Here is a 27346-nt window from a genome sequence, read left to right on the forward strand (position 1 = left end):
ATGCCGAGTGCCCGGAGACATCTGATCCCACACTTGGACACTCTGAAGAGCTGTTCACTTTTCCATTTATAGATTCGGGCCTATTGCCCAGTCCACTTGAAGCGGGGCAAGAGGAGATCACATATAGTGATGCCCAAATATTTGAGCAGCCAAGGTCTCACAAAGGCGACGGTGGGAAAGTGTCACAAGAGGTGGACGATGATGAGACACAATTGCCAGAAGTCAGGAGGAGGACCAGGGTGCGGAAGTGGAAGACAAGGTGGTGGATGATATAGTTACTGACCCAACCTGGCAGGAGGACATGCAGAGCGAGGACAGCAGCACACATGAGGAGAGAGGCAGAGCACCCCAACAGGCAGGAAGAAGCAGAGTGGTGGCCGCAGAAAGAAGTCAGGCAACCGTTCCCCGTAACACCAACAAAAAGGAAGTTGCCAGGACAACTGTTAGGTCTTCCCGAGTCTGGTTGTTTTTTAAAGACTCTGCCGATAATCCCAAAAAGGCCATTTGTACCACCTGCCAGGCCAGCATCAGCAGGGGTGGCAAAACAACCAGCCTGACCACCACCAGCATGATTAGGCACGTGGCAGCAAAGCACCCGACTTTGTGGGTCGAATCCCAGGGTCCAGGAGCAGTGTCTGTGGGTGGCACCATTGCTTCTTCTGCTGTTGTGCATGCACGCCAAGTCCCTGTCCATGGTGCATGCAAAGATGCCTCATGCCCTGCACCTGTCGTTGCACACTCTCAAGTAGCAGCATCAGGAAGCACGTTCTTGTCCCAGCGCAGTGTTCAGTTGTCCATACCCCAGTCCTTGGAACACAAGCGCATATACGCAGCCAACGCCCCACAGGCCACACTACTAAATTCTCACATTTTACGATTGCTTGCGCTCGAAATGTTGCCTTTTAAGCTCTGGGAGATGGAAGCATTCCGCAACCTGATGGCGGCGGCCGTCCCTCGGTACTCGGTCCCCAGCCTCCACTATTTCTACCGGTGTGCCATCCCCGCGTTACACAAGCTCGTGACCCAAAACATTAGCCGTGCCCTCAACAACGCAGTTACCGGGAAAGTCCACCTAACTGCGGACACGTGGACAAGTGCTTGTGGGCAGGGATGGTACATTTCGCTGACGGCACACTAGGTTAACATAGTGGAAGCCGGGTCCCAGTCGGACCTTGGGATTAGAGATGAGCGTTGTTCTACTCGAACTGTTCGCCAATCTCAAATTCGAGCTGTTTTGGGCGGTGTTCGAGCCGTTCGGCGACCACGAACAATTTGAGAAAAATTCGGCTGTTCGAGGTTATGTTCGATAACTGTTCGTGCACCAAAATCATAACTGGATTTTTTCTCAGTAATGATGAAAATTAATGTTAATACGCAGTTTGAGTGTACAGCGGGGTGGGGGGGAGGGGCAGGGGATGGATCTCTGCAGGAACAATGAAAATCTCCATTTTTTTTTCTCTTTCCCGCATTTACAGTGGGGAGGTGCAATCTGTCAGCCTATCAGCAGCGCACACACGGAGCGAACTGCTTTTTTTCACACAAGCAAGGGCATGTGTCATTGGCAGTGTATGTCACATGTACTTGCCCTATAAGACCAAGCCATTTTCCCCGTCGCCACCATTTTCTCACTGCTGCAGCTGCGTATTAGACGGCACCGCTGTTGCTGTGTGCGCTATACCTTGTTAATTTCAAGCCAATTTTCGCACAAATCTACAGATAGCTTGGGAGTAGGGAATAGTTGTGATTGCAGTCCTTTTAAGGACTAGGTTACAGCATTTCCTACGACTTTTATCAGGCAGGTCTGTGCTCTTAAATAGATAGATTGTGGGAGTAAATACTAATTGTAATTGGAGTCCTTTTCAGGACTAGGTTACATCAGTTCCTATCAGTTTTTGCCAGGCAGGTCTGTGCCAGTGCTGTGCAAGTTTTTTTCACAGCATTTGGCTGAATCTAGCAAAGTTAATCCTTTTTGGCCTATTGCAGAGTGTGTTAGTCAGTGGAGTAGCCTATCTGTGTTGCAAGATATACCACCTGTGTATAGAATACCAATTTTTTTACTGCACCTAGTGAAGTAAAATCTTTTGGGCATAGCATCATTCTATTAGTCCATCTATACTGACCTCCATCAGGTTGCAAATTGAATATAATTTTTCTCTGCATCTAGCTCTGAAAAAATATTGGGCTTCTAGCTGTGTGTGGGACTTGTTGTATTAGTCCATCTATACTGACCTCCATCAGGTTGCAAACTGAATATATTGTTTTCTGCATCTACCTCTGAAAAAATATTGGGCTTCTAGCTGTGTGTGGGACTTGTTCTATTAATCCATCTATACAGACCTCCATCAGGTTGCAAACTGAATATATTTTTTTCTGCATCTACCTCTGAAAAAATATTGGGCTTCTAGCTGTGTGTGGGACTTGTTGTATTAGTCCATCTATACTGACCTCCATCAGGTTGCAAACTGAATATATTTTTTTCTGCATCTACCTCTGAAAAAATATTGGGCTTCTAGCTGTGTGTGGGACTTGTTCTATTAATCCATCTATACAGACCTCCATCAGGTTGCAAACTGAATATATTTTTTTCTGCATCTACCTCTGAAAAAATATTGGGCTTCTAGCTGTGTGTGGGACTTGTTGTATTAGTCCATCTATACTGACCTCCATCAGGTTGCAAACTGAATATATTTTTTTCTGCATCTACCTCTGAAAAAATATTGGGCTTCTAGCTGTGTGTGGGACTTGTTGTATTAGTCCATCTATACTGACCTCCATCAGGTTGCAAACTGAATATATTTTTTTCTGCATCTACCTCTGAAAAAATATTGGGCTTCTAGCTGTGTGTGGGACTTGTTGTATTAGTCCATCTATACTGACCTCCATCAGGTTGCAAACTGAATATATTTTTTTCTGCATCTACCTCTGAAAAAATATTGGGCTTCTAGCTGTGTGTGGGACTTGTTCTATTAATCCATCTATACAGACCTCCATCAGGTTGCAAACTGAATATATTTTTTTCTGCATCTACCTCTGAAAAAATATGTGGCCTTCTAGCAGTGTGTGGGACTTTCTCTATTAGTCCATCTATACTGACTTCCATCAGGTTGCAAACTGAATATAATTTTTTTCTGCATCTAGCTCTGAAAAAATATTTGGCCTTCTAGCAGTGTGTGGGACTTTCTCTATTAGTCCATCTATACTGACCTCCATCAGGTTGCAAATTAAAAATAATTTTTATCTGCATCTACAGTACCTCTGAAAAAATATTTGGGCTTCTAGCTGTGTGTGGGACTTGTTCTATTAGTCCATCTATACTGACCTCCATCAGGTTGCAAATTGAATATAATTTTTATCTGCATCTAGCTCTGAAAAAATATTTGGCCTTCTAGCAGTGTGTGGGACTTTCTCTATTAGTCCATCTATACTGAACTCCATCAGGTTGCAAATTGAATATAATTTTTTGTCTGCATCTAGCTCTGAAAAAATATTTGGCCTTCTAGCAGTGTGTGGGACTTTCTCTATTAGTCCATCTATACTGACCTCCATCAGGTTGCAAATTAAAAATAACTTTTATCTGCATCTACCTCTGAAAAAATATTTGGGCTTCTAGCTGTGTGTGGGACTTGTTCTATTACTCCATCTATACTGACCTCCATCAGGTTGCAAACTGAATATATTTTTTTCTGCATCTACCTCTGAAAAAATATTGGGCTTCTAGCTGTGTGTGGGACTTGTTGTATTAGTCCATCTATACTGACCTCCATCAGGTTGCAAATTAAAAATAATTTTTATCTGCATCTACAGTACCTCTGAAAAAATATTTGGGTTCTAGCTGTGTGTGGGACTTGTTCTATTAGTCCATCTATACTGACCTCCATCAGGTTGCAAATTGAATATAATTTTTATCTGCATCTAGCTCTGAAAAAATATTTGGCCTTCTAGCAGTGTGTGGGACTTTCTCTATTAGTCCATCTATACTGACCTCCATCAGGTTGCAAATTAAAAATAATTTTTATCTGCATCTAGCTCTGAAAAAATATTTGGCCTTCTAGCAGTGTGTGGGACTTTCTCTATTAGTCCATCTATACTGACCTCCATCAGGTTGCAAATTAAAAATAATTTTTATCTGCATCTACCTCTGAAAAAATATTTGGGCTTCTAGCTGTGTGTGGGACTTGTTCTATTAATCCATCTATACAGACCTCCATCAGGTTGCAAACTGAATATAATTTTTTTCTGCATCTAGCTCTGAAAAAATATTTGGCCTTCTAGCAGTGTGTGGGACTTGTTCTATTAGTCCACCTATACTGACCTCCATCAGGTTGCAAATTCAAAATAATTTTTTGTCTGCATCTAGCTCTGAAAAAATATTTGGCCTTCTAGCAGTGCGTGGGACTTTCTCTATTAGTCCATCTATACTGACCTCCATCAGGTTGCAAACTGAATATATTTTTTTTCTGCATCTACCTCTGAAAAAATATTGGGCTTGTAGCTGTGTGTGGGACTTGTTCTATTAATCCATCTATACAGACCTCCATCAGGTTGCAAACTGAATAAAAAAATTTTCTGCATCTACCTCTGAAAAAATATTTGGGCTTCTAGCTGTGTGTGGGACTTGTTCTATTAGTCCATCTATACTGACCTCCATCAGGTTGCAAATTGAATATAATTTTTTTCTGCATCTAACCCAGCCAATAGTTTTGGCCTAATACCACAGTTTGGTCACTCAGCTCTGCTCGGTTCCCATCCATTGTTTTTTTGTGCAAACAACTCCAGAGTTGTGAATTAGTTAACCACCAAAATGAGTGGAAAAAGGCCTGCTGCTGGTGGAAAGGGGAATAGGCGTGTTGGGAAGGGGAAAAAAGGTTGTGTCCGTGGGGTAGGTGTTAAAGCAACAGTAACATCTGCAGAAGAAAGACCATCTTCCAGCCAAACTAAAATGTCTACTTCTTTTAGCGGACAATGTGATAAGATCCCTTTCTTACGGCCACGCCAATCGCTACAAATTCCAGATGAGGCACAAAAACAGCAGGTGCTTCAACGGATATCAAGTGCTCCTTTAAGTGGGCTCTCCTCCACATCAACTTCAACATCACAAATACTCCAGTCCTCAAAGGTGTCACCCCAATCGCACTTGCTTCCTCACAGCTCCCAAATCTCCAGCTGCCCGTCTGAGTATGAGGTAGAACAGATGGTTGAGTCTGCAGAGCTGTTTACTCATACTATAGCCTGGGAATCAGAGGTCGACTCCAGCGCTTCTGTGAATCCAGACGAGGAAATGATCTGCACTGATGCCCAGAATCTTTATGAGTCGGATCCAGGACCAGACGCAGAAGATTCTGACCATAATGTAGACCCTCATTCCCAAACTGTAACTCCTGTTGGTGGAGACAATGAGGAAGACGATGATAAGACTCAAATACCTGATTGGAGCGACAACTTTAGTTTTTTGTCAGGACAGGAACAGGTTGGCTCTGAGGACGACGGGTGTGATAACGCACAGGGTGATGATGATGAGGTTGGAGATCCCACTTACTGTCAACACACAGTCAGCCAAGAGATGAGGTCAGCAGAGGAGGTGGAGGAAGATGCTAGTGACGACGAGGTCAGGTTGCGCCTTCCTGGACAGAGACGTAGTACTGGAAGCACGTCAACAACTGCATCCTCAAACACAACTCTGCCTCTCACCACAAGTCGTGGTGGCTCTTCAGGTCGCATGGGTGCTAAGCCTTGCATAGCCTGGGCATTTTTTCAGATCGATAAAGATGACCCAACTCGTGTTATCTGTAACATTTGTCAGCAAAAGCTAAGTAGAGGCCAAAAAATACATAGTTTGAGTACTTCATGCATGAACCGGCACATGGACATGAAGCATAAGTTGCAGTGGGAAGCTCAGTGTGCTACAATGCGGCCTAGCCGGCCGGGCCAACCACCGTCTGCCATATCTTGTGCATCCGCGGCCTCTTCATCCTCTGTGACTGGGGGGACAGCAGTCACACCTGTTTTGGGGCGCAGACCTGCCACCTCTTTACCCGCAACAGCCAGCGTGATTGGCAGGTCATCATTTTCTTTGGAGGTGGTAACACCAGCTGGTGTTTAGCGCTGTCCGACATCGATAGCACCACCTTTGGATCAAGGCAACCTAACATGTCCGCCTGCATCTTCCTCACAGACCGGCAGTTTGCCGGGGACACCCTTATCACCCCCTTCAAAGCACAATAGCCAGCCCTCGGTCCCTCAGATGTGGACAAGTAAAAGACCATTTCCTCCTAGCCATGAGAAAGCTAAGAGGTTGAATTTCACCATCTGCAAGCTCTTGGCTACAGAAATGCTGCCTTTCCGCCTGGTGGACACAGAGGATTTTCGAGACCTTATGTCCGTCGCAGTGCCCCAGGACCAGATGCCCAGTCGGCACTACTTCTCAAAGAAAGGTGTGCCTGCGCTCCACCAGCATGTCGCACACAACATCACCGCTTCTTTGAGAAACTCTGTGTGTGACAGGGTGCATTTCACCACAGACACTTGGACGAGTAGGCATGGACAGGGGCGTTACATGTCGCTGACTGGGCACTGAGCAACTATGGTGACAGCAGGACAAGGGGCTGCTGTCCAAGTCTTGCAGTCCCCACGAGTTGTGCGTCAATCCTCCTTATGTCAAAGTTCCTCCACTGCTTCTGCCTCCTCAACCTCCTCTCGGTCTTCCACCTGCACCCAAAGCCTGTCTGGTCATGCCACAAGCTTTCTAACTGCGCAGAAGGGATCCTGCACACCTCCTTACTATGCTGGCAGTAGGGCTCAACGTCATCAGGCGGTTTTTACATTGAAATGTCTGGGAAATGTGAGTCACACAGCTGAGGAGTTGTGGTCAGCTCTGGAGAACCAATTTCATGAATGGTTGTCTCCACTGGACCTGAAACCAGGGAACGCCGTGTGCGACAATGCTGCAAACTGGGTGCGGCCCTTCGCCGGGGCAATGTCACACACGTGCCTTGTATGGCTCACGTGTGGAACCTGGTTGTCCAGCAATTTTTAGCCCACTATCCCAGACTAGATGGCCTTCTGCAGAGGGCACGGTCGCTGTGTGCTCACTTCCGCCGTTCGCATCCTGCAGCTCAGCGACTTACATCTCTACAGAAGTTGTTCTGCCTGCCACTTCACCGGCTAAAATGCGATGTGCCTACCCGGTGGAATTCAACTCTGCACATGTTGCAGCGACTGTGGCAGCACCGACAAGCCCTAGTGCAATACGTTCTGACGTATAGCCTGGGCCAACGAGATCCAGAGGTGGGGCAAATCACGCTGGAGGAGTGGTCTCAGATCAGGGACCTATGCACCCTTCTGCACAGTTTTGAAATGGCGACGAAGATGTTTAGTGCTGACGATGCCATTATCAGCATGACTATTCTGGTGGTATACATGCTGGAGCACATGATAAACAGAATTCGGAGTCAGGTGGTGGCACAAGAGGAGGTGGAGGAAGTAGAGGAGGAGGAGTTGTATGCGGAAGGGCTAACATCTGCAAGGTCCAGACGGTCGGCAGCACCAAGGCGGCAGGCATGTGAGGGTGGGGGAGATGGTTTTACCAGGGCGCATGGTAGCAGCCAAACTAGTGAGGAAGGTGCAGGAGCCCAGGAAGAAGTGGAGGACGAACTGATGGAAGACTCATCAGATGAGGGAGACCTTGATCACATTTCTGTTGTGCGAGGTTGGGAGGAGAGGACAGAGGAAGGAAGCATGATTGTTACCTCGCCACCAACACAACAGGGACTTGGTGCTCCTGGATGCGCAACACACATGAGTGCCTTCTTGCTGCACTACCTGCAACATGACCCTCGAATTGTGAGAATTAGAAATAATCCTGACTACTGGGTTGCCACACTGTTAGATCCCCGGTACAAAAGTAAATTTGCAGAAATTATTCCTGCCATAGAAAGGGATGCACGCATGCAGGAGTATCAGGAGAGACTGTTGCAGAATCTTACATGTGCTTTTCCACAAAATACCAGTGGTGCACGTAGTGAATCTCACAGTTCCAACTTGCCAACCGTGGGACCGTCAAGTGTTCAGCACTCAAACCGTAACAGAACCACAGTATCTGCTGGTAACATCAATTTTGCGGAATCATTTCACCACTTTTTTAGCCCATCCTTTGCAAGGCCACAGGAGACAAGAAGTCTGACACATAGTCAACGCCTAGAGACGATGGTACAGGAGTATCTCCAAGTAAACATTGAAGCCATGACTGTGTCACTGGACCCTTGCTCTTTTTGGGCTTCCAATCTGGATAAATGGCCGGAGCTAGCCACTTACGCCTTGGAGATCTTGTCATGCTCCGCAGCCAGCGTTCTGTCTGAACGTGTGTTCAGCGCTGCTGGTGGTGTGCTGACAGATAAGCGCACGCGGCTCTCCACTGATAATGTAGACAGACTCACGTTCATAAAGATGAACAAATCATGGATCCGAAATGACTTTTCTACCCCTGTGTCATCCTGGGGAGAGTAAAAGCTTGATGATTGGTTAAAATCACCCTACCAACCGTTTTAAGCTTTCAAATTACTAATCATGTTTATCTGTATCTTGGCTGGAAAATAATTTGGGCTTTGTAGCAGTGTGCAGCACTGATTCTATTAGGCCATCTATAATAAGCTCCACCAGATTTAAAATTACTAATCATGTTTATCTGTATCTTGACTGGAAAATAATTTGGGCTTTGTAGCAGTGTGCAGCACTGATACTATTAGGCCATCTATACTAAAGCTTCACCAGATTTAAAATTAGTAATAATTTTTAGCTGCATCTAGCCCGGAAAATTATTTTGGGGCTCCGAGATGCGCAAGACACATAAGTGCCTTCTTGCTGCACTACCTGCAGCATGACCCTCATATTGTCAGAATTCGAAGTAATCATGACTACTGGGTTGCCACACTCTTAGATCCCCCAAACTTTTCGATCAACCTTTTAATTTTAATAAAGACCAAAAAAATGGTCATTTTTGAAATTATAAGCATTAGCAGGTTGTTAGAAACTGAAATCAAACAGTTTTCAACTCAAAACTTTATTCTAGGTGATGTTACATTTTCACATAGGACCCCTTGTTCGAAAGGAGCTTCTGAACTCTCTCGTCCATTGTATTTGTCAGGTTTTGGATGGTTTCTGCTTCAATTGTTTTGCATGAGGACAGAATACCCTCCCAGAGCTGTTGCTTAGATGTGAACTGCCTCCCGCCATCATAGACACTCCTTTTAATGATGCTCCAAAGGTTCTGAATGGGGTAGAGGTCAGGGGAGCATGGGGGTCACACCATAAGTTTGTCCCCTTTTATGCCCATATCAGCCAGAGATGCAGATGTTTTATGTGCAGCATGAGATGGTGCATTATCATGCAAAAAAATGATCTTGCTGTGAAATACACGGTTCTTCTTCTTGAACCATGGCAGGAAGTGCTGTTTGAGAAAATCCACATACATTATGGAGTTCATCTTTAGCGCCTTCAGGGATCCTAAAGGGGCCGACAATCTCTCTCCCCATGATTCCAGCCCAAAACATTACTCCACCTCCTCCTTGTTGGCGCTGTAGCCGTGTTTGCGTTTGGTGTCCATCAACCAGCCATCCTCCACTCCATCCATCTGGACCATCAAGCGCTGCACGGCACTCATCCGTGAACAAAACAGTTTTGAAATCAGTCTTCATGTAATGTTTGGCCCACTGGAGCCGTTTCTGCTTGTGTGAAGTGGATAGAGGAGGTCGACAGGATGGCGTATGCACAGCTGCAAACCTCTGAAGGACCCTGCATCTTGTTGTTCGGGGGACGTTGGAGGCACCAGCAGCTTCAAAAACTTTTCTGCTGCTATGACAAGGCTTTTTTGCCGCTGCTCTTTCAACCTGACGTAATTGCCTGTAGGAAAGAGTCCTCAATTTGCCCTTATCAGCACGCACACGTGTGTACTGTGAATCAGCTACATACTTCTTGATTGCCAAGACACTTCATCCTGATCATCGTACAATGTTGATTGTAGTCATGCCTTGACCTAAACACTCCACAATTTGTTGCTTCTCAGCAGCCGACACATCCTTTTTCTTTCCCATTTTGGCAGAAAATGTAGGCTGCTTAATAATGTGAGACAGCCTTCTTAAGTAGTCTTGCCTTTCATTGGACACACCTGCCAAACTAATTAGCACAGGTGTCTGCAATTGCTTACAGTGATATAAAGAGCCCTGACACACATCACCATCAATGAGTTTAACTGACAAACAAACAAATTCTTCCCTTATCACTCCTAAACACTTTTTGCATAATAATTTGGAACACAGTGTACATTTGCTTTTCCACAAAACACCAGTGGTTCACGTAGTGAATCTTACAGTTCTAACTTGCCAACCGTGGTCTGTATGGAGTTGTTCAATAAAGGGCCCAAAATTAAGATAACATAGATGGGAGAGGTCTCTATGAATAGGAATTCCTAAGTATTTGATACCCTGTGAGGGCCAGGCAAAGGGAAAGTTGGACTGGATGGAATCCTATATGGATTTGGGGAGGGAGACATCGAGGGCCTCAGACTTCGCTGCATTGATTTTAAAATTTGACCATGTAACAAAGTGATCTATTTCAGCCATAACAGCATGGATGGATATATGTGATTGAGTGATATATACTAGGACATCATCAGCAAATAGAGAGCACTTGTACTCGGTGCCTCCCACCTCAATCCACCTAATATTGGGGTTATGGCGAATTGATGAGAGCAGGTGCTCCGTCACTAGGATGTATAAGAGAGGGGACAGAGAACATCCCTGCCTTGTCCCATTGGTGATTGTGAAAGGTGATGAAAATGTTCTGACGCGCCCCCTGGGCCTTGGGACACCCGGAGCCGGACCCTTTTTGGTGGATGCTGGTGGTTGTAGTCTCTGTGGCGGCGACCCGGTTCCGTGGCTCAGGGCGGTCAAAGCAGTGGCGGAACTATTTATGTGGTTTTGATGTTTAAATGTCCGACTACGCCACCCGTGGATTGCGGTAGAGTGAACCGCCGCTCCAGGGCAGACCGCTGAGGCTGGTGTTGTGGGTGCAGCAGAGCGCAGCATAACTCCCCACGGGAGGAGTATAGCCTCAGGGCAGTGTATGCGGAGGATGGGGGTGATGGTGCAGGGCAGCAGCAGTAACGACACGGAGTCAGTGATGCAGTCCAGGGCCTTTACTCACAGTTCTTATTATCCAGACCACGTCTGCAGGTAACGGCTGCGAACGCCGTACTGTGCTCACCAGGTGAGGGGCTCAGACAACTCCCAGATAACTTTGGAGCGCTTCACAGGACCCCCTTTGTGTGTCCTTTGTCTGGCCTTTCTTACCAACCCTTCTGTCCGGCTGCCTCGGGCCTCCTCTTGGTAAACTTGGCGCCAGTTTCCCTGACCCTATGTGGTGCCTTCCTAGAGGGTGTAGCGAGGGGCTGCGCCACATAAAATGTCACAGCCTCCTGTTTCTAGCTGAGGGTCGTTTCCTGCCTCCACTAGTTTCGGGGACCGGTCTCCCCCTTTGGCCTGACCCCTCCACGCAGGTGGATTCGGGCGTGCGGTGGCGACTCACCCGTCCGCACCCCTGGGATCCCTTCGTTCCTCGTTCCTGGAGCCTTCTCCGCTCCTCTTCCTTCCTTCTCCCTCTTCCAGGCCTGGGCCTCTGTTACTAGGCCCGCCTCCGGAGCAGAGCTCATGCAGAGCCCCTGCTCCCTGCCACTTCTGCTCAGACTTCTCTGCACTGAACTAAGATGGTGCCCACCTTTTATACTCCCTTCTCAATGCACCCAGGAACTGCTTCCTCCCTGCTCCTGCACTACAGGATTCCCCTTCCTCAGTGTTCCCTCCCCCCATTCCAGCCAGGGACAGGGACTGTCATGCCCATCTCAGGGGCATATTGGTCGCCCTGCCCCACGGCAATGTGGTGTAATGCATGCAGGTGTCGGGTCCTGATCCACACTACATCCTTACCTGAGAGTGAGATATCACACCTCTGGGTGAGGTGCAATACCTCTGTAGCAACCGAGCCCTCAGGGTGCTACAGTTCCATTTATCTTCAGCCTAGGTGACGTATTGCGATACAGGGCCGTGATTTTGGCTATAAAAGGGTCCCCTAGACCCCTACCCCAAGCTTTTTAAGAGAATCATATATGGCGTGCCAGGAGACTCTATGGAATGCTTTCTCAGCATCCAACGAGAGTATCTAATTACAAATTTTTAACTGCATCTAGCCCAGGAAATACTTTGTGCCTAGTAGCAGTGTCTGCTAGTCAGCGGATTATCCCGGCTGTTAAGCAAGCTACACCACCTGTAGTTTGGACACTTAATTTTTTCAAAGGAAATGCTTCGGGACCACGGGATACTCAGTGAAGAGCATCAGGAGGCACCCCAAGGCATAGGGGCTGGGACTGGCAGTAGGATGCCTTGCGGTGGACAGCCGAGCTCGATCCTTATAAAAGCTTTTTAACTGCAGCAGCTTTAGTGGACGCTACTGGAGCTGGAATTACGCGGCTGCTGGCATGAGACTTGCCCTCCAATAGATCCTTGTAAATGGATTTAAAGTGTATTCATTCAAATTAGAGAGACAATTTAAATTAAAAAGCTTAGAGCTGCCTCCACCACAGGGGGGCTCGCTCGACCCACCAGCGGACAGGCACCAGTATTGGGAGAGGGGGTCTGGCCGTCAGGGTTCACCGCGGCTCTGGCACAAACTCGGCGACGCGGAGGTGGCACGGGCAGGAGCGGACTGAACGTGTCGGCTTCTCACTTTTTGGATTTTAGAAGGGCATGACATGCCTATATCTGTGTCTCCCCCTCCTTTTACTCCTCCACCTCTTTTCTTTTTGCATGACTATATGTACTTGTCACTTTTCCATGTGTTAGTTGTGTCTTCTGAGCAGTTTGTCAGCTTTTGGACACCTTTGACGGTGTTTTCTATGTGTTTCTATGTGTTTTTGTTTGCCTGCCATTGGTTTTAACGGTGTTCGAAGGTGTTCGACGAACAGTTCGACGAACAGTTCGGCGAACACACGGGTGTTCGACGAACCGAACCGAACTCGAACACTACAGGGGTGGCTCAACACTACTTGGGATGGAACACGTCCTCCCGATGCCAAGGATTGTGGGCCCTAGGTCAATCAGGGTTGCCCCCACAGTATACAGCTCCTACACCTCATCCTCCTCAGCCTCCTCCACCTCTTCAGCCTCCATCTCCAAAATGACCACATCAGTCACAAGCTGGAAGCACTGCAACACTGCCTCGGCCAAGCGGCAACAGGCTGTGCTGAAGCTAATATGCTTAGGTGACAAATCGCACAATGCTGAAGAGTGGTGGACAGTAGTGTTGAGCCACCCCCGTAGTGTTCGAGTTCGGTTCGGTTCGTCGAACACCCGTGTGTTCGCCGAACTGTTCGTCGAACTGTTCGTCGAACACCTTCGAACACCGTTAAAACCAATGGCAGGCAAACAAAAACACATAGAAACACATAGAAAACACCTTCAAAGGTGTCCAAAAGCTGACAAACTGCTCAGAAGACACAACTAACACATGGAAAAGTGACAAGTACATATAGTCATGCGAAAAGAAAAGAGGTGGAGGAGTAAAAGGAGGGGGAGACACAGATATAGGCATGTCATGCCCTTCTAAAATCCAAAAAGTGAGAAGCCGACACGTTCAGTCCGCTCCTGCCCGTGCCACCTCCGTGTCGCCGGGTTTGTGCCAGAGCCGCGGTGAACCCTGACAGCCAGCCCCCCTCTCCCAATACTGGTGCCTGTCCGCTGGTGGGTCGAGCGAGCCCCCCTGTGGTGGAGGCAGCTCTAAGCTTTTTAATTTAAATTGTCTCTCTAATTTGAATGAATACACTTTAAATCCATTTACAAGGATCTATTGGAGGGCAAGTCTCATGCCAGCAGCCGCGTAATTCCAGCTCCAGTAGCGTCCACTAAAGCTGCTGCAGTTAAAAAGCTTTTATAAGGATCGAGCTCGGCTGTCCACCGCAAGGCATCCTACTGCCAGTCCCAGCCCCTATGCCTTGGGGTGCCTCCTGATGCACTTCACTGAGTATCCCGTGGTCCCGAAGCATTTCCTTTGAAAAAATTAAGTGTCCAAACTACAGGTGGTGTAGCTTGCTTAACAGCTGGGATAATCTGCTGACTAGCAGACACTGCTACTAGGCACAAAGTATTTCCTGGGCTAGATGCAGTTAAAAATTTGTAATTAGATACTCTCGTTGGATGCTGAGAAAGCATTCCATAGAGTCTCCTGGCACGCCATATATGATTCTCTTAAAAAGCTTGGGGTAGGGGTCTAGGGGACCCTTTTATAGCCAAAATCACGGCCCTGTATCACAATACATCACCTAGGCTGAAGATAAATGGAACTGTAGCACCCTGAGGGCTCGGTTGCTACAGAGGTATTGCACCTCACCCAGAAGTGTGATAGCTCACTCTCAGGTAAGGATGGAGTGTGGATCAGGACCCGACACCTGCATGCATTACACCACATTGCCGTGGGGCAGGGCGACCAATATGCCTCTGAGATGGGCACGACAGTCCCTGTCCCTGGCTGGAGTGGGGGGAGGGAACACTGAGGAAGGGGAACCCTGTAGTGCAGGAGCAGGGAGGAAGCAGTTCCTGGGTGCATTGAGAAGGGAATATAAAAGGTGGGCACCATCTTAGTTCAGTGCAGAGAAGTCTGAGCAGAAGTGGCAGGGAGCAGGGGCTCTGCATGAGCTCTGCTCCGGAGGCGGGCCTAGTAACAGAGGCCCAGGCCTGGAAGAGGGAGAAGGAAGGAAGAGGAGCGGAGAAGGCTCCAGGAACGAGGAATGAAGGGATCCCAGGGGTGTGGACGGGCAAGTCGCCACCGCACGCCCGAATCCACCTGCGTGGAGGGGTCAGGCCAAAGGGGGAGACCGGTCCCCGAAACTAGTGGAGGCAGGAAACGACCCTCAGCTAGAAACCGGAGGCTGTGACATTTTATGTGGCGCAGCCCCTCGCTACACCCGCTAGGAAGGCACCACATAGGGTCAGGGAAACTGGCGCCAAGTTTACCAAGAGGAGGCCCGAGGCAGCCGGACAGAAGGGTTGGTAAGAAAGGCCAGACAAAGGACACACAAAGGGGGTCCTGTGAAGCGCTCCAAAGTTATCTGGGAGTTGTCTGAGCCCCTCACCTGCTGAGCACAGTAGGACGTGGGCAGCCGTTACCTGCAGACGTGGTCTGGATAATAAGAACTGTGAGTAAAGGCCCTGGACTGCACCACTGACTCCGTGTCGTTACTGCTGCTGCCCTGCACCATCACCCCCATCCTCCGCATACACTGTCCTGAGGCTATACTCCTCCCATGGGGAGTTATGCTACGCTCTGCTGCACCCACAACACCAGCCTCAGCGGTCTGCCCTGCAGCGGCGGTTCACTCTGACCGCAATCCACGGGTGGCGTAGTCGGACATTTAAACATCAAAACCACATAAATAGTTCCGCCACTGGTTTGACCACCCTGAGCCATGGAACCGGGTCGCCGCCACGAAGACTACAACCACCAGCATCCACCAAAAAGGGTCCGGCTCCGGGTGTCCCAAGGCCCAGGGGGTGCATCAGAACATTTTCATCACCTTTCACAATCACCAATGGGACAAGGCAGGGATGTCCTCTGTCCCCTCTCTTATACATCCTATTGACGGAGCACCTGCTCTCATCAATTCGCCATAACCCCAATATTAGGTGGATTTAGGTGGGAGGCACCGAGTACAAGTGCTCTCTATTTGCTGATGATGTCCTAGTATATATCACTCAATCACATATATCCATCCATGCTGTTATGGCTGAAATAGATCACTTTGTTACATCGTCAAATTTTAAAATCAATGCAGCGAAGTCTGAGGCCCTCGATGTCTCCCTCTCCAAATCCATATAGGATTCCATCCAGTCCAACTTTCCCTTTGCCTGGCCCTCACAGGGTATCAAATACTTAGGAATTCCTATTCATAGAGACCTCTCCCATCTATGTTATCTTAATTTTGGGCCCTTTATTGAACAACTCCATACAGACCACGGTTGGCAAGTTAGAACTGTAAGATTCACTACGTGAACCACTGGTGTTTTGTGGAAAAGCACATGTACACTGTGTTCCAAATTATTATGCAAAAAGTGTTTAGGAGTGATAAGGGAAGAATTTGTTTGTTTGTCAGTTAAACTCATTGATGGTGATGTGTGTCAGGGCTCTTTATATCACTGTAAGCAATTGCAGACACCTGTGCTAATTAGTTTGGCAGGTGTGAATGTGTCACCCAGACCTGGATGCCACAAGTGTAATTAAAGCTGTGTCTGAGAGCAAGGGGGAGGTTCTCTGGTCAGGGGAACATTAGCATGCAATGCCTCCTGTCTCAGGCCAGTAGGGGGAGCTGGCTGCCCCTATAAAAAGCTGGTACTAAGGGCAGGGTTAGGGAGAACTGGATTGCCTGTCTCAGCTCTGAGACGTGTCCCAGAATGGAGCAGGGACAGAAAGTTGATTGCACCTAAGAGGAAGTGTGGCAGTAGGAGAGAGCCACCAGCCAGAGACAAGAGGCGAAGAGAGCCTGTCTTGGCAGAGAAAAGACTTAATTTTACCAGACTTTGGAGTCTGAGGCTGGAAGGATTCCACATCCCCTAGCAGAGAACCAGCCTGCAAGGGACTGTACATTCCTTGGCCTAAGAAGCCTGGAGGCCCTGCCACAACCGAAGGGACCAGTAAAGCCGTACAAGGCTGGGAGCAGAAAGGAACCCACGTCGCAGGCCATACAGGCGAGAAAGCACGGAAAGCTCGGAAACGTGGGCTGTTATCCTATCAGGAGGAGATAGTCAGAAGGAGCGCAGAAAGCACGGTAGGCCTACACCCTCACCCTGACCAGGGCCAATTTCCCCGTTGCTCTCAGACATCCAGGTCCCCTCCTAGCTGGGACTGTTTGTGGGTCAGTTTACCTGTTTAGTAAAGACCGTGGACTGCAACCTGTTGTTTGTGTGCTCCTTGCTCCTCCAGCACTACCATCACTCCCACCATTCACTATACTGCCCTGGGGCCGCACTCTTCCCGTGGGGAGTCACACTACCCTAGCTGCACATCTCATCAGCCCCAGCGGTCTGCCTGCAGCGGCGGTTCCTAATAACCGCAAATCCACGGGTGGCGTAGTGGGACATAATCAATATAACGGACTACCACTGGCCTGACCACCCTGAGCCACGGAACCGGGTTGCCACTACTACCCCCATCGACCCCTATTGCCCGGATCCGAGTGCCCCACGGCCCAGGGGGCGAGTCAGCTTTGGCGTAGTCGGCAGGATTTCGTGCCCGCAACCACCGGGTACTGCGTGCCTGAAAAAGACTGTTGTAAACTTACCTGTGGAGAAGTTTCCCGCCATCCGGAGCCGATTCCCGCCATCAGACGTCATCTTGGACCTTTTCCCGCCGTCTTCTGCCATCTTCCCGCCATCCGCAGCTGTTTCCCGCCATCGGACACCATCTTCAGGACGCCGCGCGGGAAGAAGAGGGGCGTGGACGTCCAAAGCGCGCGAGACCCGAAGCTCCGCCCCACGCACCGATGCTGCGCAAGGTCCTGGAAGGGAGAGAGAGCGACGCTGACGTCATCAGGACGCGACGCCAGGTCCTCGTCCATAGCAGCAGCAGCGGAGCCGCGGCCTACAGAAGAGGATCGTCGGAAGGTAGGCCACGCTTGACTAGGGGGGACGAAGATGTCGGACACAGAGGCGCCCACTACCACCAACACAGCTGCAGCAGCGGTGATGCCCTTTTCCCTGCCCTACATCCCTGGAGCGGCCTGGCTGCCCAAGTACTCAGGGGAGCCCCATGCCCTAACTGACTTCAAGGAAAGGCTGTACAGTTTGTTCCACGTTTATTCCCTGACAGAGGAACAGAAGGTCAGCATATTAACAGGGCAGTTAACTGGCGCAGCCCAGAGGGAGGTAAAATCATGGCCCACTGAGGAGAAAAGGACTGTGAAGGGTATTCTGGCCCGGCTGCGGGGTACCTTTGATACACGTACCTCCGCTGAGATTAAAATGAGGTTCTATGGGTGTAAGCAGCGGGCACAGGACAGCATCAGAGACTATGCCCTAAATCTGCAGGAAGCCTTGAGGGCTATTCAACAAACTGACCCTGGCAGTGTGCAGGAAACCGATAAGCTGCTAACAGAACAATTCATAGAGGGTCTGCTGTCCAGCGCCCACAGGGCCCAGCTGCGCCTCATGTTCTTTCAGAACCCCGACCTGACCTTTGCCCAATTTAAGGACAGGGCCATAAGGGTGCTCCGTGAATCTGCAACCAGTGGCGCTATAAACCCCCGGCGCCCTGCTATCACCTACCACCAGGAGGCGGCGCCCTCCTCTATGGACTCCGTGGAGGCTGATGCACAGGCCCTGAACCAAGCCCCGTCGAAAGGCCTGCACCACCAAGTCCAGGAGCTGACCAGGAGCGTCGCGGCGTTGACCAGGACCGTCCAGGCGTTGCAAGTGGACCCGTCAAGACCCATCGAGCTGGCTTCAAGTCCGGAGGATGTCCCGTGGCGTCGACAGAGGAGGATACCGTCGTTCCGAGGGAGGCCCACAGACTGCTACGCAGAGGATGGACAGCCCATTTGCCGTCGTTGCAACCAGCCCGGACACATTTCCAGGTACTGTAATTTAAACGGGTCCAACCTGGGGCAGAGGGCCAACCCCCAGGCATAAGATCACCAGGCCCTTACAATTGGCGTAATAAGTACGTTGGGGGGCGCCCGGTTTTACCCGTGGTGCTGGACGGTATCCCCATGAGCGCCTTGCTGGATACTGGGTCACAAGTAACCACTATCCCTTATGTACTTTTTAAGCAGTATTGGACTGATGCTGATATCACACGGTATCCAGACAGTAACTTGAGCATCATCGCCAGTAATGGCTTACCCGTGCCGCAGATGGGGTTCAAGGAGATGACCATTAAAATTGGTAAAGTTGAACTGCCGGCACAGGGAGTGATTATTGTGGACATTGACCGTCATGAAAGTCACCCTAAAATAACTGTGGGTACTAACATAATTGAAAATTGTCTTTCAGAGGTAATTGTAATCTTACAACAGGTGGCGGTGAATGCTAGTTCCAGCCAACAGAGGGTCCTCAACAAGGAGATAAAAGCCCTGATGAGACGGCAGCAGGTAGAACTGTCTGGTGGTGAGATCGGTAGCGTAAGACTGAGTGACCCATTCCCCATTTCCATGCCTCCCAAAAGTGAAATGATGATCTGGTGTCGGACTGCAATCGGGTTGAGAGGTAGAGACTACCAAGCCATGGTAGAACCCGTGTACTCAGACAGCAGGCCCACCATTTTGACAGCCCGGGGGGTGGTTGATGTCCGTCATGGGAGGGTGCCCGTCCGCATCCTCAACATTGGGGAGAGGGAAGTACACTTACCCAGGTACGCTACACTCGCGAAACTGTTTGTCGTCGAACACAAAGCTATCAGGGCCGTGGAACCCTTGCCTCCATCTCCTCAGGCGGAGGGTAATGGCTCCCAGAAACAAAAGGAGGACTGGTGCCAGAAACTCCATGTGGGTGCTGACTCCACTCCCCTGCACCAAAAACAAGGAGTCTACCGGGTGGTGCAGGAGTACGAGAGAGTCTTTAGTAAGCACCCGCTGGACTTCGGCAGAGTGAAGGGGATAGAACACCACATCCCCACAGGGAGCCACCCACCAATAAAAGAGAGACACAGGCCTGTACCCCCAGCACATTATCAGAACGCAAAGGGCATGCTAAGAGAGATGAAAGAAGCTGGGGTCATTAGAGACAGCTGTAGCCCCTGGGCAGCCCCTTTGGTTCTGGTCAAAAAGAAAGACGGCACCATGAGAATGTGCGTCGACTATAGACAAATCAACCGTATCACCCACAAAGACGCATATCCGCTGCCTAGAATAGAAGAGTCTTTAGCCGCACTAAAATCTGCTAACTTCTTTTCTACTTTGGACCTTACTAGCGGGTACTGGCAGGTTCCTGTGGCAGAGGCTGACAAGGAGAAGACCGCCTTCACCACCCCGATGGGACTGAGCGAATTCAACTGTATGCCTTTCGGGCTCTGCAACGCACCAGGGACCTTCCAGCGGCTGATGGAATGCTGTCTAGGGTACCGAAACTTCGAGACGGTCCTCCTTTACCTGGACGACGTGATCGTCTATTCGAAGACCTACGAGGACCATCTCAAGCACCTGGCTGAGGTGTTCGAAGCCCTGGCAGGCTATGGCCTGAAGGTGAAACCATCGAAGTGCCACCTGCTGAAACCAAAGGTCCAGTACCTAGGGCACGTGGTAAGTGCGGAAGGAGTGGCCCCCGACCCTGACAAGGTCACGGCAATCAAGAGCTGGCCAAGCCCCTCGAACATCAAAGAGGTGAGACAGTTTCTCGGGTTGGTAGGCTACTACCGAAGGTTCATCCCCGGGTTCACTAAGATGGCAGCTCCTATGCAGTACCTCCTGATCGGACAGTCCAAGTCCAGAAGTCAAAAGCCACCCTTTAAGTGGGATAAACCGGAAGAGGAGTCCTTCCGCCAGCTAAAGTTGGCCCTCACTGGGGATGAGATCCTGGCCTACCCTGATTATGGCCAGCCTTTCATTCTCCACACAGATGCCAGTAATGTGGGACTGGGAGCCGTACTGTCCCAAAACCAACAGGGCAGAGAACGGGTGATCGCATACGCCAGCCGGAAGCTGAAGCCCACTGAGAGGAACCCGGAGAATTACAGCTCCTTCAAGCTAGAATTCTTGGCGGTGGTGTGGGCCGTGACTGAACGCTTCAAGCATTACCTGGCCTCCGCAAAGTTCACCGTGTACACGGACAACAACCCGTTGACACACCTGGACAATGCAAGACTGGGTGCCCTGGAACAGCGGTGGATGGCCCGTCTCTCCAACTATGACTTCGTGATCAAGTACCGGGCAGGCAAAACCAACGCCAACGCGGACGCCCTATCAAGGATGTCTCACTTACCTGAAGGTGACGAAGACCCACAAGAGCTGGAGGAGGTAGAACTCCCCGCGTTTCACCGGTATGGAGCCGCTCAACACTCTCACCGCGTGAAGGAGGAGGATCTAACAACTGTGATGATGAATCCCCTACCTCACCACAGCTGGGCCGAGACCCAAGATAGTGACCCTGCAGTCCGCCTGGTGAAAGATCTGCTGACCCGGGAAGACGCCCGCCTAGATCCAGATGCCCCAGGGGAAGCCAAGCAGCTATGGAAGGAGAAGAGCAAGCTGTTCCTCTACGAAGGCAAGTTGTGCAGAAGTATTGTCAACCACCGGACGCACGAGCTGACCTGGCAAGTCGTGGTCCCAAGGCGAGATGCAGCTATGGTCCTGGGAGCTTACCATGACAGAGCGGAACACTTCGGTTGGAAGAAACTGGAGTTCCTACTAAGAGGAAGGTTCTTTTGGGTCGGCATGAGAGGAGCAGTAGAAAAGTGGTGCAGAGACTGTGGCCCTTGTCACCTGAGGAGGAAGGACCGCACCAGCCAGAAGACACCCTTGAGGCCCATCGTCACCACGCAGCCTCTTGAGCTGGTAGCTCTGGACCACGTCAAATTGGCTCCAAGCCGGTCCGGATACATCTACGCCCTGAAAATCGTGGACCACTATTCCCGTTTTCTAGTGGTGGTCCCGGTAAAGGACTTGACAGCCCAAACAGCGGCCCGAGCCTTCCAGCAATACTTCTGCCGTCCACACGGGTATCCGGAACAGGTCCTGACAGACCAGGGTCCAGCGTTTGAAGCTGAAATCTTCCAGGAGTTCTGCAACCTCTATGGCTGTAAGAAGATTCGGACAACGCCTTACCACCCCCAAACCAACGGGATGTGTGAGAAGATGAACAATATAGTCATTGATCTCCTGAAGACATTGCCCCTGGAGGAACGCAGCCTGTGGCCAGAAAAACTGCCGGACCTGGTAGACATGTACAACAATATCCCGGTGAACGCTACATACTGCACCCCGGCTTACCTGATGCGAGCCAGACCAGGTAAGCTGCCCGTAGACCTGGAGATGGGAGTCCTAATACCTGAGGACACCTCCCCGGATGCGGACTGGGATACGGAAAGGCAACTGCAGTACAAGAAGGTACAGGAGAGCGTGGAGAAGAGCCTGGCCCAGGTGAGAGAGAAGCAAGAAAGACTCTTCAATCAACACGCCCCTGCTAGTCCCCTAGAACCTGGTGAGCAAGTCCTAAAGCGGAAAAGAAGGCTACATAAGTTGGACGACCAGTGGGAAAGGGAACCCTACACCGTACTACAGTCTGACCACGACAACCCAAAGGTGTGCGTAATCACCAAGAACGGAGGAGAAACCACTAGTGTCGTCTCCAGAGACCACCTCAAAAGATGCCCCGAGCAACTCCGTAGTGCAGAAGAGGATCAGAGTGACCTTGAACCCGCAGAGGACAAGGAAGAAATGATCAGCACCGTTCTCGGAGAGTTCCCTCAGTCCTGGACTCGCATAAATGATGCCATAGTGGTACCTGTCCTGCATTTCCTGCAACCGGCACAGCAACAACCAACACCAGAGCCGGAAGGTGAAGAGGAGCAAGCGGTTCCAGAGGCAGAAGAGCCTGTACCAGCAGCCCAGGAGAGTCAACCCTCTGCTGACAGTGAGCCTGCCATGCCTGCGGTAAGCCAAAGGACCCGCAGACAGCTGCCTGCCCTACCTGTACATTCAGCTGGTAGCTGTACCCCTAACGCTAGTGGGGAAAGCCAGGTTAGTCCACCACCAGACAGTGGGCTACGTAGGTCAACCAGGAGCACAAAGGGACAGATACCCGCTCGCTGGAGAATATAGAGTGTACTAAAATTGTAAATAACCCTGTTGCCAAATGTTGAAATGTTTGCCAAGTTACCTGCGTGATTATTAATAGCGTGTTTCAGTTTCTTGCAGCAACCGTAAGGACTCACAGGTTATGGACTTTTTTATAACCGGGACCTTGTGTGGACTGCATTCTGAGCCTAACCCAGGAATGAACTAAGACTGTGAAGGACTTGGGGTAGGACAGACCCCCACCTTGTTAAGGCTCCCTGTTGTTCTGGTGATATGGACACCCGGTCACAGGCCACACTCTGACCTTAAGAACTCAATCTGTGCGTCGTTTGTCTATTAATGTTTTATTGTCATGTATATTATCCTTGTTTATCGTTTAGTCCCGGAGTACTAAATTTCACTAGGGGGGAATGTGTCACCCTGACCTGGATGCCACAAGTGTAATTAAAGCTGTGTCTGAGAGCAAGGGGGAGGTTCTCTGGTCAGGGGAACATTAGCATGCAATGCCTCCTGTCTCAGGCCAGTAGGGGGAGCTGGCTGCCCCTATAAAAAGCTGGTACTGAGGGCAGGGTTAGGGAGAACTGGATTGCCTGTCTCAGCTCTGAGACGTGTCCCAGAGTGGAGCAGGGACAGAAAGTTGATTGCACCTAAGAGGAAGTGTGGCAGTAGGAGAGAGCCACCAGCCAGAGACAAGAGGCGAAGAGAGCCTGTCTTGGCAGAGAAAAGACTTAATTTTACCAGACTTTGGTGTCTGAGGCTGGAAGGATTCCACATCCCCCAGCAGAGAACCAGCCCGCAAGGGACTGTACATTCCTTGGCCTAAGAAGCCTGGAGGCCCTGCCACAACCCAAGGGACCAGTAAAGCCGTACAAGGCTGGGAGCAGAAAGGAACCCACGTCGCAGGCCATACAGGCGAGAAAGCACGGAAAGCTCGGAAACGTGGGCTGTTATCCTATCAGGAGGAGATAGTCAGAAGGAGCGCAGAAAGCAGGGTAGGCCTACACCCTCACCCTGACCAGGGCCAATTTCCCCGTTGCTCTCAGACATCCAGGTCCCCTCCTAGCTGGGACTGTTTGTGGGTCAGTTTACCTGTTTAGTAAAGACCGTGGACTGCAACCTGTTGTTTGTGTGCTCCTTGCTCCTCCAGCACTACCATCACTCCCACCATTCACTATACTGCCCTGGGGCCGCACTCTTCCCGTGGGGAGTCACACTACCCTAGCTGCACATCTCATCAGCCCCAGCGGTCTGCCTGCAGCGGCGGTTCCTAATAACCGCAAATCCACGGGTGGCGTAGTCGGACATTATTATTATTATTTATTATTATAGCGCCATTTATTCCGTGGCGCTTTACATGTGATAGGGATATACATAACAAAAGCATTTACATAATCTTAACAAAACGAGTCAGCGACTGGTACAGGAGGAGCGAGGACCCTGCCCGCGAGGGCTCACAGTCTACAAGGGATGGGTGAGGATACAGTAGGTGAGACATAGTAGTAGGTGACATAATCAATATAACGGACTACCACTGGCCTGACCACCCTGAGCCACGGAACCGGGTTGCCACTACTACCCCCATCGTCCCCTATTGCCCGGATCCGAGTGCCCCACGGCCCAGGGGGCGAGTCATGTCCAATGAAAGGCAAGACTACTTAAGAAGGCTGTCTCACATTATTAAGCAGCCTACATTTTCTGCCAAAATGGGAAAGAAAAAGGATGTGTCGGCTGCTGAGAAGCAACAAATTGTGGAGTGTTTAGGTCAAGGCATGACTACAATCAACATTGTGCGATGATCAGGATGAAGTGTCTTGGCAATCAAGAAGTATGTAGCTGATTCACAGTACACACGTGTGCGTGCTGATAAGGGCAAATTGAGGACTCTTTCCTACAGGCAATTACGTCAGGTTAAAAGAGCAGCGGCAAAAAAGCCTTGTCATAGCAGCAGACAAGTTTTTGAAGCTGCTGGTGCCTCCAACGTCCCCCGAACAACAAGATGCAGGGTCCTTCAGAGGTTTGCAGCTGTGCATACGCCATCCTGTCGACCTCCTCTATCCACTTCACACAAGCAGAAACGGCTCCAGTGGGCCAAACATTACATGAAGACTGATTTCAAAACTGTTTTGTTCACGGATGAGTGCCATGCAGCGCTCGATGGTCCAGATGGATGGAGTGGAGGATGGCTGGTTGATGGACACCCCACGCAAACACGGCTACAGCGCCAACAAGGAGGAGGTGGAGTAATGTTTTGGGCTGGAATCATGGGGAGAGAGCTTGTCGGCCCCTTTAGGATCCCTGAAGGCGCTAAAGATGAACTCCATAATGTATGTGGATTTTCTCAAACAGCACTTCCTGCCATGGTTCAAGAAGAAGAACCGTGTATTTCACAGCAAGATCATATTTTTGCATGATAATGCACCATCTCATGCTGCACATAAAACATCTGCATCTCTGGCTGATATGGGCTTAAAAGGGGACAAACTTATGGTGTGACCCCCATGCTCCCCTGACCTCTACCACATTCAGAACCTCTGGAGCATCATCAAAAGGAGTGTCTATGATGGCGGGAGGCAGTTCACATCTAAGCAACAGCTCTGGGAGGGTATTCTGTCCTCATGCAAAACAATTGAAGCAAAAACCATCCAAAACCTGACAAATTCAATGGACGAGAGAGTTCAGAAGCTCCTTTCGAACAAGGGGTCCTATGTGAAAATGTAACATCACCTAGAATAAAGTTTTGAGTTGAAAACTGTTTGATTTCAGTTTCTAATAACATGCTAATGCTTATAATTTCAAAAATGACCATTTTTTTGGTCTTTATTAAAATGAAAAAGTTGATCGAAAAGTTTGGGGGATCTAAGAGTGTGGCAACCCAGTAGTCATGATTACTTTGAATTCTGACAATATGAGGGTCATGTTGCAGGTAGTGCAGCAAGAAGGCACTTATGTGTCTTGCGCATCTCGGAGCCCAAAAATTATTTTCCGGGCTAGATGCAGCTAAAAATTATTATTAATTTTAAATCTGGTGAAGCTTTAGTATAGATGGCCTAATAGGATCAGTGCTGCACACTGCTACAAAGCCAAATTATTTTCCAGTCAAGATACAGATAAACATGATTAGTAATTTTAAATCTGGTGGAGCTTATTATAGATGGCCTAATAGAATCAGTGCTGCACACTGCTACAAAGCCCAAATTATTTTCCAGCCAAGATACAGATAAACATGATTAGTAATTTGAAAGCTTAAAACGGTTGGTAGGGTGATTTTAACCAATCATCAAGCTTTTACTCTCCCCAGGATGACACAGGGGTAGAAAAGTCGTTTCGGATCCATGATTTGTTCATTTTTATGAACGTGAGTCTGTCTACATTATCAGTGGAGAGCCGCGTGCGCTTATCTGTCAGCACACCACCAGCAGCGCTGAACACACGTTCAGACAGAACGCTGGCTGCAGGGCATGACAAGATCTCCAAGGCGTAAGTGGCTAGCTCCGGCCATTTATCCAGATTGGAAGCCCAAAAAGAGCAAGGGTCCAGTGACACAGTCATGGCTTCAATGTTTACTTGGAGATACTCCTGTACCATCGTCTCTAGGCGTTGACTATGTGTCAGACTTCTTGTCTCCTGTGGCCTTGCAAAGGATGGGCTAAAAAAGTGGTGAAATGATTCCGCAAAATTGATGTTACCAGCAGATACTGTGGTTCTGTTACGGTTTGAGTGCTGAACACTTGACGGTCCCACAGTTGGCAAGTTGGAACTGTGAGATTCACTACGTGCACCACTGGTGTTTTGTCGAAAAGCACATGTAAGATTCTGCAACAGTCTCTGCTGATACTCCTGCATGCGTGCATCCCTTTCTATGGCAGGAATAATTTCTGCAAATTTACTTTTGTACCGGGGATCTAACAGTGTGGCAACCCAGTAGTCAGGATTATTTCTAATTCTCACAATTCGAGGGTCATGTTGCAGGTAGTGCAGCAAGAAGGCACTCATGTGTGTTGCGCATCCAGGAGCACCAAGTCCCTGTTGTGTTGGTGGCGAGGTAACAATCATGCTTCCTTCCTCTGTCCTCTCCCCCCAACCTCGCACAACAGAAATGTGATCAAGGTCTCCCTCATCTGATGAGTCTTCCATCAGTTCGTCCTCCACTTCTTCCTGGGCTCCTGCACCTTCCTCACTAGTTTGGCTGCTACCATGCGCCCTGGTAAAACCATCTCCCCCACCCTCACATGCCTGCCGCCTTGGTGCTGCCGACCGTCTGGACCTTGCAGATGTTAGCCCTTCCGCATACAACTCCTCCTCCTCTACTTCCTCCACCTCCTCTTGTGCCACCACCTGACTCCGAATTCTGTTTAACATGTGCTCCAGCATGTAAATCACCGGAATAGTCATGCTGATAATGGCATCGTCAGCACTAAACATCTTCGTCACCATTTCAAAACTGTGCAGAAGGGTGCATAGGTCCCTGATCTGAGACCACTCCTCCAGCGTGATTTGCCCCACCTCTGGATCTCGTTGGCCCAGGCT

This window comes from Phyllobates terribilis, unplaced genomic scaffold, assembly GCF_046119375.1.
Source record: "Phyllobates terribilis strain yellow unplaced genomic scaffold, ASM4611937v1 Scaffold_2__4_contigs__length_985480577, whole genome shotgun sequence".
Lineage (NCBI taxonomy): Eukaryota > Metazoa > Chordata > Amphibia > Anura > Dendrobatidae > Phyllobates > Phyllobates terribilis.